Source organism: Acanthopagrus latus, chromosome 12, assembly GCF_904848185.1.
Source record: "Acanthopagrus latus isolate v.2019 chromosome 12, fAcaLat1.1, whole genome shotgun sequence".
In the NCBI taxonomy this organism is placed as follows: domain Eukaryota; kingdom Metazoa; phylum Chordata; class Actinopteri; order Spariformes; family Sparidae; genus Acanthopagrus; species Acanthopagrus latus.
In genome coordinates, this window is record NC_051050.1 from 8337217 (window position 1) to 8354370 (window position 17154).

A 17154-nucleotide genomic window follows, 5' to 3' on the forward strand; every position below is an offset into this window, starting at 1 on the left:
AGGGGAGAATATAGTGCTGCAACACTGGACTGTATGAGAAAACTGATGTGCTTTTAGCATCAAAGCATGCAAACATGCATGGGTAGTCACCCAAAACAGAGTTATAATAGCATAATATGTCCACTTGGAAATAAGAATTTGATGTCAGGGTTTATTGCAACATAGCTGTCAGTGATTTGTGAACATGCAGATGTGTCTGAATAAAGGCTGACAGAGAAGTGGTCTTTGTTTTGTTCCGGGAAACATTTCTGTCACTCACATCATGAATTCCCAGTACTTTTCATTAATGCCGGCGGATGACACAGGGCTCTATCTTTCCACCTGTGGCATTTTGATTTTGTGATATCTTGGTCATCTGAGAGGAGCACTGTTGTTTTGAGGTAAGAGTTCACCCAGCGGTGCAGACCCATTCATCTGTCTGTGCTTCGTCACAGTTTCATTTAGTATTTTTATTGAAGCTGCTTTATTGCTCCTCCATGTAATCTGTCATCTCGTGTGCCCACCAGCTCCGAGCAATCTGTCTGCGTAATGCTGCGAAATGGAGCGTGGCGGCAAGTTAGACAGACAGACAGCTGCTTGAATAAAACTCTCAATAGCATCAAAAGGTTCGACAGCTACAGTTTTTTCCCGTCCTTTATTTGCCTCCAGAGACGGTGGCGTGTCGCACTCGGCTGATGCCTATTCTCATATCATTCACTGGAAACAGTACAACCAGAACAATGTGTTTTCAAAAGATATTGTTTGTTTTTGTTTTGTTTTTTTCCCTGCTTTCCTCACTGCACTCACATTTGACTGATGACTTTCAGATTGTTTTTTAAAAATGCTAGAAAACAGATGCACTATGGCATTCTGCAAAAGAAGTGTTCCAGTGCTTTGCCTCATTTCCATCAGAAGGGGCCAAATCCACCCTGGAGCAGAAGATGAGCTGAAGGCCCCTACTGACCGCCCCGGTTCCTCCCACTCTGTGATGGTTGTGCATGTATCATTTTGCCTTTAAACATGCAACTACAATCGTTTCCGCCACTTGGGTACAAATGAAATGAGCTGTTCACACATTTTCTGTTCACACATATCCTCAATTTAAGTGAACACTGTGCGTTTCCAAAACAACATTCTGATGACTGACTGGAGGGCAGTAGATACGGCGTCCTCTGTGGATCTGCTGGTTCTAAATACATTCTGGTGAAGGTGAGATGTTGGATTCGGTGTACTTGAGAACCAGTTTCGAAGCACTTTGTCAGAACCAGGGTGAGTATGCTTTCACTCGAGGTACTTAAATCAAGTCATGGGGGTTTTGATTTCGTTTTGTGTGTGAGTGTGTGTGTGTGTGTGTGTGTGTGTGTGTGTGTGTGTGTGTGTGTGTGTGTGTGTGTGTGTGTGTGTGTGTGTTTGCATTTGTCAGCAATTTGAAAAACAACTTCATGTAATTAATTGTGGCTTTCAACAAGCCCCTTAGCACTTGCAGACCTTCCGATTCAGCCTAAGGTAGAGCTGTCTGTATGTAGCCTGTGAGGTAAAACCCAGGGCAAAATAGTTTACAAAAGCTGCAGCCTGTTCAGCTCATTACACTGAGTGCTTGGTACTAACTGAAGGCGAGTCAGATGAGTGTGCCAACACATTTGTCTCCTCTTATCTGGACTATGGTGGCTGGAAGGTCAGAGGACGCTGTTCCTGTAATGAAATAAACCTGAAACTACGTGACTAATGTGGCAGCTCATTTACAATTTGCATGAGAAAAAACCGTTAGTGCTCCTTTACGAGTATTCTTGGGATTGCTGTGTCAACTACTCTGAGGCAGTTTGTTTGATTTGATGACGCTTCCTTGTTCAGCACACACAAAGGTCTTCGCTGCTTCAGGACTTATCCTATAATGGAAAGTGACACATTCAGTACTTTGCATTTAGGAGGATGCTTGTATTCAAAGCTTTACCCAGTGCCATTAGTGAAGACAGCATTGCACTTCTCTCTCACGAGCTCTCATATGGCTCTCAGACTGGCACTCAAGCGAGCGGAGAGTCCTCAGTGGACGGACAGACTTTTCCCGATGCAAGTTTTCTCCAAACAGAGCATCCAAACAAGCAGAGGGAGACAATTATTTCTTCTGTGTCCAATAATTTGACACTCTCTTGTCTTCTTGCAGCGTGAAAGTAGAACTTAAGCATCAGACAAGAAGTGCTAGTAAGGTTGGAAACCATTAAAGATATGATGAATCACACGAGTTGTGACCTCGGGGCTATTGATTTTCAAAACATGATGCCGGTATTGAGTCTACAATTAAAGGTGGATGAAATGCTTTGGAAGACCCGAGGCCTTTAGTCTTTTTTATAATGTCCAAGTTCAGAGTCTCCAATCTATAAATGCCCCCGGTTCACGGACGATGTTGTCAGAAGTTTAAAACTCAAAAGCTTTTCATGTTTTTTTTTTCCCTCGGGGTATCAATACACCACATATTTCACGAGAGCCGGCGCTGAATGCTACAGATTCACCTCACATTTTGGTCTGTTGGCTGAGAAGTGTTTTGGTGCACTCCAAACATGACCCCATTTACTAAACGCTGGCGGGATTGTAACCTAAGCAAAAGGTGCGAATGCACTCAAGACGCATTGAGAATGGAGACACATCTGACCACCAAAACCACATCCGGAGGTGGTCAGGGAAATGTCTGACCATGTTCACAATGGAATCTAAAATGCACTTTTATCCAGCCCACACGGCAGAGCTATTTAAACAAGCAGTAACACAGTGTATAATCTTTTTTGACACACTGCTGAGAGAAAGGTTAAGGCCTGGAGTTAACATATCACAGGCGCATCTGATCTTGTTACTGTCCAGTCAGATATAAACCAAAGACTTTGCCCTTGAGATATGAGTTGGCAACACTTTTATAGTTCACTGACAGTTGCATTTCAGTGCATCGCAGTTCAATCAGGTCAGATTTCTGGACTTGCTCAATGCCACGGTCATATTTCAGTCTGTATCAGTGTTAATTTCATTGAGAGAACATGTTCAACATTGTTAATTGTAAAACAGTACAATTGTCAATAAATAAAAATACAAAAATGTGAATGACTTAAGAATGAAAAAAAAAAGCTTTACTGTTTCAATGCAACGTCTTACTCAATAACCCACAAGTATTTGCAAAAAAACTCATACTGTTTCTCCTCTCCGGGAGTGAATTTAGCTGCTTAAAATGTTTTTCTGATCCAGTCTGTTCTCACTCCCAACAGTTGCACCTCTCCTTGCTGGAAGCGCCCCTCTCGAAGTTGACAGTTGGATGGGGTGGTTAAATGGGTCATGTACTGGACATTCCCCCAGGAGACTGGGGTATGTGTCCGGTGTCAACATGAAATTGTTTTTGAGATATCTTGTGTAATTTAGCTGAATTATGTGTAAAGTGATGTGATTGAAAGTATTGGAAACCAAAACATGATCTTTTCCTCAATGTAATTGACAGTCATGAAGTCAAAACCTGTCATTACATGTATGACATTTGTCGGCAAGCTTTATTTTGAAAGTCTAAGCAGACTTTGCATCGCAGTAATGACTGCGGAGCCCGATGCTTTTGGACATGATGAGGGGAAAGTAGAGCGTCATTGTTTGAATGTGAGAAGCTGTTGACTAGCATCTTTTTTTGCCACATTTGTTTTTTTCAGCAGGCTATCGATACAGATTACCAGGATTAAATTGTAACCACTAATTAAATGCTTCCATAATCCATTTGACAACAAGAAAAAAAGTGGGGCCGCATGCTGATATTTATTATTAGAATGTAAGTCAACGTCGGGTGGTAATCAACAATCTTGCAAAGTGGTGCACAGGGAACAATCTACTGCTCAACGTCAGCGAAACCATATGAGGAGGCAAATACTTACACATGTCTGTCTACATCAGTAGGGCGGAGGTGAAGCAGGGGAACAGTATGAGAGATTCTTTTGAATAACCATCAGTGAGAACCACAGAAGAGGCTCAAAATCCTACAGAAACAGGCTAAATTCCAGGGCAAGGTCCTGGTCAGCTTTTACAGAGGCACAACAGAAAGCATCCTGACTGGAAACATCTCAAACTGGCATGGTTTGGTCAAGGCCCAAGACAGGAAGTCTCTACAGCAGGTGATTAAAACTGCCCAGAACATCATTGGTACCCATCTACAGAGCATCAGTGACAGTGGTTGCCATCTGACAAGAGATACAGAAGTAACCACTGCCACACCACCAGACTATGGAGCAGCTTCTTTCTCCAGGCCATGAGACTCCACTATTCTATGTTTACTGACAAGACTGTGAAGTGGATGTTCACCATTTGCATAAATGACACTGCTAAATGTCATCTTGGGTCAATTTTCTAATCTAAAATTACATCAAAACCATGTAACCAGTTTATTGCTGAATACAAAAGTTCACAATTGCTAAAGGCTCATTATATAGGCTATAGCTTTTTCTGTGAATATTGTGCACCCTATATCATATATATATATATATATATATATATATATATATATATATATATATATATATATATATATATATATATATATATATATATACACACACATAAATATGAACATTAGTGGTCATTTCAAAGTAGAAACCAGACTGACTGAAAGAAGACAACACACTCCGGCTCTCAGTGTAAATGATCTCTCCTCTCCTCGCTGTAGTAAATCTCACTAACTGTATTGATCTTCCTCCCATCTGGAAAATAAGTGGCGGAGGTGAGGGAGCCTCCACCGTGTTGTTTTGCTCTCGCATCCGTCTGTGTCATGCATTGGCTGCCTACAGCTGCAGCAATAATACGAATGTGATAGACCACTCCTGGCCATGTTGGCCCCATCCTTCAATGCATAGACTTTATTATGATCATAGTCCATCGAGGGCGAGGCTGAGATCAGGCCTGCCATCCGTGGAAGTGTATTGATGACTTAAGATTGGAGAGGGTCCAAAATAAATTCTCTACTCGGACTGCAGTTCAAGATCTGAGAGCGCCTACGCACAGAATTGACAGAATCAGTTTGAGTGTGCAGTCCCGATCATGTACCCACTGGTTTTTAAGTTTCTGAAATTTGAATATATTGCTCCTCTGTTAGGAGGGATTGTTGACCCTGTGCCTGTTTAGGATTACATTTAATCTACATATTTTATGCCTTATCAGTAGCCTAGTTCTAGCCTAGAACTAGAAGCAAAATTATGGCAATCTGATGAATATCCATTGTTGCCTATCAGTCTGATCACAGTAAACACAAATGCCACCATGCTCATTAGATTCATGAAGGCAGAATTCAGCTCAGAAGTGACAATGAGCCTCATTCATAAATGCAGAGTGCAGTAATATTGACTCACAAACCTCCACTGTCAAACCCTTGTGCACTCGACGGTTTCACAGGGTCGCAGCTTTTAGCTCTCGTGGATTCAGCAGAAAACACTTGAGTGTCACACAATTGGATTTGGCCCAACCGCTCTCACATTTTTTTTTTTTTTTTTCCACGCCGAGGATATTCAGACAGCTGAAGTGAGTGGGAGCAGCTTTGATCATAATGAGAATCCCTGTCGCCGGCTCAAATGCAGTTACGCGATTCCTTTTACAAGAACGTGCCTGCGTGATCTCAAGGGTTGACCTGCTGTGGCACTCAAACATGTTCCACGCTCGCTCAAATCTTTTGTCGTCAGCGTACTTCCTGCGCACCGATATCCATGTCACCACTCCTCAAGAGCACTTAATGGAGGTGGGAGGAAATAAGCGCCCATTTTCTTCTCAGCCTAGACCTATAATTTCATGACCGTTGGTTCTATCAAAACTGTCCTGCTGTCCACTGCCCCCAGAACCTTTGACTCTGGCTGTCTGGATGAAGAAAGCCCAACGTGAAGGTTGACAAAAGAGACGCCAGTCTTTAAGCACAACAGGCATCCAATGCTGCCCGTTGATGGTGATTTTGTCTAATTACGGCTTTGCTAATTATTCCCGTCAAACCGCAGCACACACGCGCACCCTCCCCCATCATCCGTTTTAAGCTGACGAGCATAACCATCGATTCTGAATCCCGTCTCAGTATGCCAGTGTGGATGTCATCCTGTCTGCGTGTGCTGCCCAAACCGGTTTCAGCCACCGGGAGCTAAATATGTTACAGGAGGTAAGAAGCTGTCTTGAAATGAGCCGAACACAAAACTCACATCAAAGTCTGGCTGCAAATGGCGTTTGCCTCCCGTGAACCCGCGATTCGCTTTCATGCTTGAATCAACGGCTTTCGAGAGAGAGAGAGAGAGAGAGAGAGAGGCCGCTCCAGTGCGAGTGTCTGTTGCGCGACCTGCTGTCAGCCCACCTTGAATCAAGGTGAATCCACCTTCCCTGTGGGTATGTCACTAAAACTAACCACATATCAATAATTCTGCTCGGTTTACAGACTCCCATCAGGCCGCAGCTGTCACACTTGAGCTGAAACGGCGTGACGCCTCGTGGTGCTGTTTTTGTCCTTGTCTGTGTTGAGATGGAGGTCTATCCTCTCGGTGTACCTGCAGCGGTTTGATCAAATGCCTCAAAGGAAAAAGAAAACGCTTTATTTCTGTTGAGGAATTAATCGAAAATCTATCTCTGGAACACTCACCCCCTGCAGCTTTGTAAGTTGATCTGAAAAGTCAGTAGACTGTTACAGTGGTACAACAACAACAACAAAAAACAATAAAAGCATCAATAGAAACTCATGAATCCACTCACTGTCTATTTCTCTACTGTCCATTTTTCCCCACAGCAGAGTTGTTTATCCACAACGATATAATTGAACACACGGATGAATAACCAAAGTTTGTGCAACATGTATTACTGCTACATTCAGTTCACAGAGCTCAGCATTCGATTTTGCGAAATACAGATACCCAGCATTCTTTGGAAAACCCAGAGATTAGTTAATCGGTAATTAGCTTTAAACTTCTTAAAGCTAGGCAAATACAGAACACACACACGTACATTTATATACATTTATACATAAAAAAAAACATAGCACATGTTTTAAATGTATGTCAGGGTGAATGTAAGCAGCAGCAACAAGATGGCGATACATGGTCGGCATCTTCAGGTTTGGAGTTCGACACCTGGGAAACACTGTGGACCATCACCTGTGACTGTGTTTGAGTCCACTGCTTCATCACCCCGGTGAAGTGAAGACGGTGGATGCAACAGCTTGATCTGAGATGTTGTGGTGGAGATGGGTCCCTGTAAAGATCCAGACACAACAGTCTCTGATTGGGCCAATTTGTTTGATTTTCCTGCGATCGGACATTAGCGGGGGACAGCGTCAAACCTGGGTGGAATAACACGGCAGTTAGTCCATAGTTAGTCAAAGATCAGCCTGTGCTCATTTTTACAGAAAAAAAATCAAATCTGACTCCGATCTGATGGTAATGCACGAGAGGCACAAACTGGGTCAGAAGGATGAAAAGACGAGAGGCTGAAGAAGCGGTTTGAGGTGTGTTTTGATGTGCATTGACGCTGTGAATGCACATCAAAACTGAAAAGCAGCCACTTTCCTTCACGAAAGCTGTGAGCTCTTCAGAACCACCTGTCAAGGCCTACAAGCGACGAGTGACGGATACTTAAAATACCGAAACATAACCTGAGCACCTAAGACGCCTGAATGGATGCCGAGCGGGACCTGTATGGAAGAAATGGTTCGTTAAAGTGCCTGCAGTGTGGCAGTGTGTTTCATGACACCATTACTGCATTGCTGATGCACAGATACTTGATTTACTGTTGTTCCACTCACGCTTCTGTCCGATGCTGATACGAATCTTTCTCAGACGTCCGACTCGAGCTCCTTCAGGCGAGCGTCGTTTTCTCCGAGATGCACACATAAAAAAACATCACAAACACACTCTCTGAAGGAGGACAGCCATCGTCCAGCACGCCATGCCTGGATGATGCATTAGCACTTCAGAGGTTGTAGATGGTGTTTGGAAGGCTGTGGGGGTTGAAGAGCAGTCCATTGGCTTCATCCATTAGCCTAATGCGTTCTTTTCCACTCAATAGCCGATCCCTCCAAAGCCCCGGTGACTACTTTGTCGCGTGCTTTTCTCCTTTCACCTCTCTATTGTGTTCGGCGCGATGAGACAGAAAAGACAGCACTGTATTAGTGAGTTATGCCTCCTCTAACAGCAAATAATGGGTCATATTCCCTCGTATCACTACCTTTTTTCGAGGCCCCGAAGATGCTCGGCAACAAGACGATGAAAGGCAGACTATAGCGTAAGATGCTAAATCTGGCTGTCACTGAGCATTGTCGTCATTATATATTTTTCAGGTTCAACTTTATGCCTTTAATCTCCTACTTGCACCAAAAAAAAAAAAAAAAAAAAACCTTTCCACACTGACTGGTTTGATCTTTTCTCCAGACATGGTGCCAGGTTCAGTGAGGGTCACTGCACGTTTGATCAGACAGACCTTTTTTTTTTTTTTTTGTAATGATGAAAGTGAAAGAAAAGTTTTGGATGAAATCCCAACGTAAGTTAACAGTTGCAAAAAAGAGTGTGATGCAGTCTGTGATCAGTGAGCGAAATCTATAGGAACTTGAATCGATTTCAAATAACAGTATATTCCCATTTTAAGTATATCACAAATATACTAAAAAGAACTACTATCTGTAAATACGCGACTCAAAATGAGCTGGGGATATTGGGCTATTTTACTGTTTTCACTTGATTGTTTATTCTGTGGTGTATCTGAATGAAAGAATTTTGTTTTGTGACTATTTTCAGTCCCCCAAAATATTGCAACACCTTTCATTTGACTGTTATCGCATATCCATGCACCCATATTCCAATATCCCTAACTAATTTTGAGTAGTTTACACATGAAAATATCAGACTCCAAATATTTTTTCAATAATACTCTGGACGCATTTGAAAATAATGGTACTATAGTCCACTTTCTAGAAAAGTATTACAGGAAAATATACTTGGATTTTAGAACATAAAAGTATACTAAGTACACAAATACACTACGATCCAGTTACAACTGAAAAATACTTTGTTCAAAATGCGTTATTCCCAAATAGTAATAAAACCAAATAAAACTTGAAGTTCACTGATGATACTTGAAGTGTGCTGATGATTAGTCTGGCTACCAGTATACTTCAGTATGCTAGGATTTTAATATACATACAAAGTAGATTTTTTTCATGAGGGCGTTTTGTTTATTATTCTGATCAGGTGCCTCCATATTCAGGTCTGAACTAAACAGATAAATAGAAAAAAATAAAATTAAAAAAAACAATCATAACTTCAAATCTGTTGATTATTCCTTGTACAGCTTAGTTTTCAGTGGGAAATGCAGTATCTATGTGTCCGACTGAAAACAAACAGCCCTGATTCTGCATCCTGCATCCAGCGGATGTGTCACTGTTTGCTGGCTTCTGCCGCAGCAGCATATGCTGCACAGCTGTCAGTGCTGCCGCGAGGTCCAGAGCTCACTGCTCCAGGTTTTTGCAAACATGTGATGATTAGCCATGCGAGGGGACAGGCATCATCTCACTTTTAATGATATGAGTGAGCATATCCCGCTTGCCCTGGGAATGCTGGTGAAATTACATTTTTACCGGAAAACCTGCAATCAGGCGTGCATAAATATGTAATGTCACGCCAGATAACGCGCCCTGAAAAGAGATTTCCAAATTCTAAATTGGCTGTCCCTGGGTCAGATTCCCCTTGAAATCATAACATTACTAGGGAGTGTTTAATTAATCAACCGAACAACCAATCCTGTTAGTCGTAGGCTTCATACAAGTTCACCTAAGAGTATGAATGGGACGAAGACAAACCCTACTCTGCTTCACCAGCTTTATACAACAGTGATTAATCACACAAACAACAGTTAGATACAACAGATAGAGGCCAGTGTCATGACAGGGAATACACTACCGAGGAGGTTCTCTTGCCAAGATTGGCTCCTGGCACCCGGGGCAGTCAGACCACAGACAGTGAGCTTTGGCACTGAAAATAAAGTCAGCTGACAAAGACAAACACTGGCACTAAAACATTCTGCATTTGAAAATGTTGTTTTGGCACTGAAAAATAAAAAAAGACCTTAAAAAGAAGAAAGGAAGAATTTTGAAAATGTTGTTTTTCAATTACAATCTTCTGGGTTTTTTTTTTCTGTAACAGGGTTTTTGACACTGTCAGTTTTTTTTCTCAGTGTCCCTGATTCACCGTTTTATTTAGATTTTTTTATTTTTTTATTTCCCTCAAATATATTTGTTTCGGTCCCAATGCAACATTTTCAAATGCAACCGTCTCAATGCCAATGATCATTTTGTTCAGGTTTTGGGTTTCAGTGTCAAATTTTATTTTCAATGCCATACTTCCAGGTCACTGGCAGCAAATGAGTCAACAAATACCTGCAGGAGCGCTGACCTCGAGGCACAGTTAACCATGTGAACATTTAGCAACAGTTAGCACTTAGGCTACTTTAGTAATAAAACAACTGGTATCAGGTTACTCCATAAATCAAGTACTGTAACAAAAGGGCTTTTCTTTGCTACTGTTGGGCATATCGCTGACATACAGTGAAAGACATACTGTATGATAATAAAACTTAATGGGAACTGTAATATTGACTTGATGATTGACACAAAGGTTTGCATGGACATATGAATCTTTAGGCCATGATGTTGCATGCCATGGTTTTCAAACACAAAAATGTATGTCCCTCCTCCGGATGATGAGTTATAGTAACAGTGGTGATCATGTGACTTTTCCTTCAGCACCATCCTCGGATCCAAATTGTTCAACATTTCAACTTATTACATGCCTGTAAATCTCATGAAAAAGTTAGCAGAGTCGCGGGCTAAGCTCTGATGGTCAACATGAACATAAACATAAGATCTGCTTAACATCAGAATGTTATGCCGCTGGCATGGCCTCGCTAACCACAGCACAAAGACACACACCAGCTCACCCACACATAATGGGAGGGTGCTGTCAGGAAGCACTACAGAGTGTGTCTGAAAAAAAAAGCTTCAGTTCAGTTCAGTTCATTACAGTCCCATTACAACCCGAGTCCTCCAGGTGGACAAGAAATGGGCTCTAGTAGGGATTTAATTATCAGAAAAAATCAGTTCGTAAGATTGAGACTGTTTCAGCGAGCCAACTCTGGAGGCGCCGATGTGAGGAAGATTTGTTTTTTTTCTCTTGGCTCCGCTCCAAAGATCGTCGTGCAGCCGTAAGCTGATGTACAGTAGTATCAGGACAACCCTGCTACGTTAACTGGAACAGTATGTCTATTTAGCATTTTTCGTCTTCAGCAATCCCCCAAGTGCTCTCTGGATGCACCAGCTTTTCATGTATAAATCAATTATATGATTTTTATTTGGTGACGCTGAACTGAAGTTTAGAAGAGATATTGCCGGGACCCAGGCAGTGGAGAGCCATCTGAGGTGTGCTTTAATGTGTGTGTGTGTGTGTGTGTGTGTGTGTGAGTTTGGGCCGAAGGAAGCTTGGGATCTCAGTAGCCACGCTGAAGAAAAAAGTGTTCCACCAGAGAAGCAGAAGGGACAGCTAATTTGTCGGATTACCTGGCAGCTGGGGGGGAAAGGTAACATGGCAAATAACCCGCGAGTTTTGCCAGGTAATTGCTTTCATTTGCAATTCATTTTTTTAGCGAGGTGCGTGACGAGCGCGGGGCTGTGCATCTCACAGGTGTCGCCGGCTGCCCGCCAGCGTGACAGACAGGCAGGCAGACAGACAGACAGGTGGACAGTCAAAGCAGGCAAATTCAGCAGCGTGGATTACAAAAACAAAAATCAGTTTAACGAAAACACAGTCAGAAAGTTGTTTTTTTTTTTGGGTTCTGGCAGAAGCCCATTTTCTCATTTCCTGTTTCTTTAATTGAAAGGTAACAGTGTGACGGACAGCTCCCTTCTACAGCAGGATATCAAATCTGGTTGGACATTGGTTTGAAATGAACTGTTCTGTTTTTTCTTCATCTTTTAATATTGCTATTTTTTCAGTAAAACAACACGTTAAAAACTTCTTATTGTCTTAATCTTCCAGCATGATGGACAGCTACACCAGCAACTGAGCTGACTGTGAATTAGCTCCCATTGTTTGGCCAAAGCACATTATTTCCATCAGTTTCCAGCAGTTTGGGTAAAATATGCAATTGTAGGAGCATTCTGGATTTATGTGGCTAAAAAAAAACAACAGGCAGGTCCTCATGAATGTTTTTGAATGCTGTCATCACGTATCATTTGGTTAACAGTGTCGCTTTTAATGCAAAGATGAAATGGTCTTAAATGTCTTGACATTAACCGAGAAGTCTTTGTTTTGGCAGGTTTTAGCGATCTAGTGGTGTTACCAAATTAAAAACATGTAGGTGAGCTGCAAAATCCTTGATTTAAGTCCGTGGCTTCCTTTTGTCTCTCTTTTGCTGTTCTAGCAACACATAGAGAACACTTTATGTAACTTCACTGTGTTCGTAAGTCAAAGCAACTCACCGCTGACTTGATCCAACCAATCAACCCTGAACCCTTTTCACTATTGGTACCACTTCTCCTGACGTCCTTTCTTTTTAGCTCTAATTACTACTGCAGCGGTTAAAGGCTGTCGCTGAACAACAACAATAAGTACGGATCATAATAAGCTGCTTTCATTTTTGAGCTTTAGTGTTTTTTTCCCCGATGAGGTCAGGCTCAACAAAGCACCTGATCCTGCATTTAGACAAACAGAGCTCAATATAAGACAACAGAAATACACACTGATGAAAACATAATTATGAATATTTGATCAACTTCTGCCAATAGATCCCTCTGCCCCTAAAATCCTACACACAGGACCACTCATCAGCATGAGGGGGAAAAATGGTGTGTTTCATTAAGAGTTTGGTAGTCACGACTACAAATCTGATTGCATTGTCTTTGTCTTCACATTAACATTCACATATCCAGACCCTAAGCCAGAGCCTGCTGCACGCCTCCATCCCACGCGTGACTGTTTCATCGGTAGGAAGTCAGCCAGTCCCAGTGAGGGGCGTTCGGTCTGATCATCCCACTCAGTGGTCTGGTAAAAGAAAGGGTGCTTACCAGGATAAGGAGGGCTGTAATGTAGTCCATTCATACAGTCACTATCACAGGATTACAATCAGTGAACACCTTATCAATTGGACTCCGGCTCGATAATCCAATCTGAGCCCTTTCAAGCAGCCAGGGGTATCATCCAACATGTAGAGCGTCGTCACAGATGTAGCCTACAGGACGTTGTCTTGCGTGTGTGAAAGCGACCATGCTAACAAAAGGCAAATCGGATATCAGTGCATTTTGGCGTAACACCGTATATTCCTGCTTAACATCAGCATGTTGGCATTGTTGTTGTGAGCACACTGATGCGGACTCTCAAACTGTGTCTGAAATCACTAGTGTACAAATAACGTGAAATTGCGTACGGTGCATTTTACCCAACATTAACTTCAGTGGAAAGCAGATCCATATTAATGTGACCTCGGCTGTCGCAGTAACAACAACAAACATGTAACAGCTCGGCCATGTTTAGGTGTAAAAAGCGCAAAACTCGTTAGGTTTAGGAAACTATTAGCTCATGTATGTCATGCAAGTTTAGTATGTCCGTTAACTTACAAATGTAAATGAAAACAATTAAATGTGGACTTCTGGTTTCACCAGGGCAGTGGCGGTTCTGGGGGGGGCCAACGGGGGCCAGTGCCCCCCGTAACTCTGATTCCAGACCCCCCTGTGGCCCCCCCACCACAGAGTCTGCATCAATGATACAATGACAGATTTCTTGCAATGATTTTGGATTGAAGGGAAAGGTGGAAATTAAGTGTCTCAGCAGTTTACAACCCAATTAAAATTGTTGAAATTATAAACATTGTTTTAAGTCCCATTTATTTCATGCCTGAATGAGGAATTTGGCTTTTCTTTAACAGATTGTATGTGCCCCTCTAACAAAAAAGCTGGCCCCAACCTCGCCCCCCTATTAAAACTGGTCTAGAACCACCACTGCACCGGGGACACGAAAGTGGGATGTGTAAGCGCTAACTTTAGATTTCTGAGATTAGTGATATGTACTGTAAGTTGTGTTCTGAGAAATAAAAGCAGACAAGGAAAGTAAAGGAACGGAAAGAAAGGAACAAACAAAAAAAAGATGACCAAGTTAGAAAAAGAACGATCCAGATGTATGTTGTACCGTATGTGCAGCAAGGTGCCTCACAGTAGACATATGAGCACATTCCTCACCCTGAAAAGATTTCAGTGCAGGCTCCCAGATCTTATCCGACACATCGCCTCCGTCTCCATCACCAAATCTCAACCTCTCCAGACGTATTGTGCTCGACGTGCTCTGTCAGCCACACATCATATGCAAGAACAGCCTCCATTTACCCTGGTATGTGTACGGTTAACTGCATAACCAAATACAATGGTTACAGACTTACATCATTCAAATGATCTGCTCGTCATCAAGCTCTGCTGGAGTCCGATAACGACCCATTCATCTGAATTAGGAGTGTTGGGGCAGATGCAGGACGGAGGATCCCAAGGACCAGGGCTGCAGAACACTGATGCCAGATGCTGTCTGCTGTTCCCAGATCTGTTCTGTCTTCTTCCAGAGCGCATGTTTTGAGGTGGTAAAGCACAGGTGCTACTGATAACATTAACTATGTCGCTCTCTTCGAGATCAAGTGTATCAGTGAGTCATTACAGTGTGACGGTGAGTCAGCCGGCACATTACCAGGACACTTCAAACTCAGCTGTCGTTAAAGTTGTGTTGGTTTTTTTAGGGTTTTTTTTCCCCTGCTGTCACATGTCAAACCGTCCTCAGAGAAGAATCTCACAAACTGCCATTCCCTCCCTGTCACTCTCAGTGCTAGACATCCGTCTACCTAATACCACCTGTCACTATTAGCAGATCTCCACACCTGCCTCCAATTCCCGAAAAAAAAGACAGTATGTGCCCCGCAGCCACAGTATAGCTCCTTGTTATGTTGTCTGTTCGAGCTGTATTCCAGCCCTCGTGTCATGTCATCCTCCATCCATCCCTCTGTTTCGTGACCCTTGCCTGCCCTTTTTTTGCTTTTTGTCTGCTTGTCACTGCCCTTTTGAACTGGGTTGCCTGCTCCGCGTGTGCCCATGTGCAGACTTCTGCTTTGTTTTCTGACAAAGTGACCCCTTTGTTTTTAACCTCACCGCCTGTGATTCGTGCTTCTGAGTCCTCGCTCTGTGTTATCTCCGCGCGGTAATCCAGGGGGGAAGGCTGGGAAATAAACTGTGGCGGTGGTCTGCGGACTGAAACAGCCGCGACATGACACCGACTTGCTTTTTAAACTTAACTGTGGATGCCAGCTATTTGTTTTCTGAAATGCACTGACTTACATTTTGAACTATCAGATAATTCTACACGTACTGTGACACAGGACACTGGGGAGAAAATGCATCGACTGGATTTTCCATTATTGTGATAAGAGTCTGAGAGATCAGCGCTGATTGTCTTAATGCGCAGAAGTACTGATAATGTATCTCCATAAACAGCCAGCTTTCTAATTTCCTGTAATCCCAGCTGGAGCATAACCAAATTCAGAAAACCTCTCTACGCCCCGAAGCAAACAAGCGAGAAGGCAGGCAGCTCAATACTTCAATCTCAAGTGTGAGGAGTCAGGGATGTCCTCGGAGCGTTCTGAATCATCCGAGTCATACTGGATTCTCTTTAAAGGTGAGATCGCTTTGATGTGAGCCGAGGAACACTGTCCGACCAGCATGTGTGCGTGTGTTTGCTGTGGCTCAAGGATACTGCAACGGGAGACACCTGGGGCTATTTGAAAGCACATTCCTCACAAGCAAGTCGAGTTCGAAATTGACTTGGTTGTGGACCACGGCAGCGTTGAATCTACCAGGTTAATTTATTTATATAAAAACCTAGCACCACCGCTAATGAGCTAAATGTCAATGAGGAGAAAATGGAAAATTAACAAAGCGGAAATGCAAACGATGACAAAAAAAAAAAGGTGTGTTATGAATAAAAAGTAGCCCCCCAACATTGCACTGAAAATCATGAAAGTCAGATTTACTGGATGTTGAGTACTGACTGTCACCCGGGAGACTTCCTTAACGTTGGACAACAGTGTGTTATTCTAACTTAGTAGGTGACTTATGTAGTGAAAATAATGTGCGTAAGTTAGGTATCTAAGTTAGAGAGCAAAAGTAAGATTCATTAATTTAATTAAACCCAAAGCATAATCTTTTCTTAAACTTAAAAGTAAGAAAATATCTCAGCACATACAATCATCTATCAAGTTTGACCAATAAACCCGACCAAGTAGCCTGAGAGCCAAAAAGTTTTTAGAGCCTAAACATAACCAAGTTATAGTCATATATTGTATGTTTGGGGAGGATGTGTTATTTATGACTCATGACTCTAATCTAATAAATCTAATTCGAACCCGATACCACAAACCCATTCAATGCATCATGCTGTTATATTAGGCAGCGAGACTCAAGCTTCAGCAACCTGACCTTTGACTTTCTTCTCTTCAGGAGGATCAATATAAAATCACTGGGTCACGGTAATGCCAGCATCTGATCTATCTCTTGTGTCTTCCACTTCAGAGTCTGAATGGTGAGGTAAAAAAAAATTCAGGAGCTCTCTGCGGGATCTCATTGGCTCCGTGACCTTTAAAAAGTAGGACAGAGACGCACAGCAAGCTGAGGTTTCCCACAAGCACAGGAACCTTTAACAGCTCTCAAAAGAGGCGATGAAATCCTTTCATATTTACTCCAAAATGTTGGATGAGATCACTATCTTGTCACAGCCAATACCTCTCTTTCACACTTCAGACGCCTACGAGCAATTTCTGCTCCAGTGAAACACAACCACTCGCCACTTTCTCAAACCCTCAGTCTATTGTGTGTCTGTTTTAGTCTCTTCCTGTTCAAAATGATATCAGCCCCCTGGGAAAATCAATTTATAGCCGGGCACTGTCGAGCACAATGCATGATAACAATGGACATAACCCTGGCAGAGATATAAAAATAGACTAGACGTGGAGAGACCAGAGAATTGACCGCAGAGGTGAGAATATGTCACATTACATGCACAGGATGCTGAATTTAACTCCGGCAGTAGGAGCTTTCTTGCTTTCATCTTTCCCCTGGGTGCTTGGATGTCAGAGGTT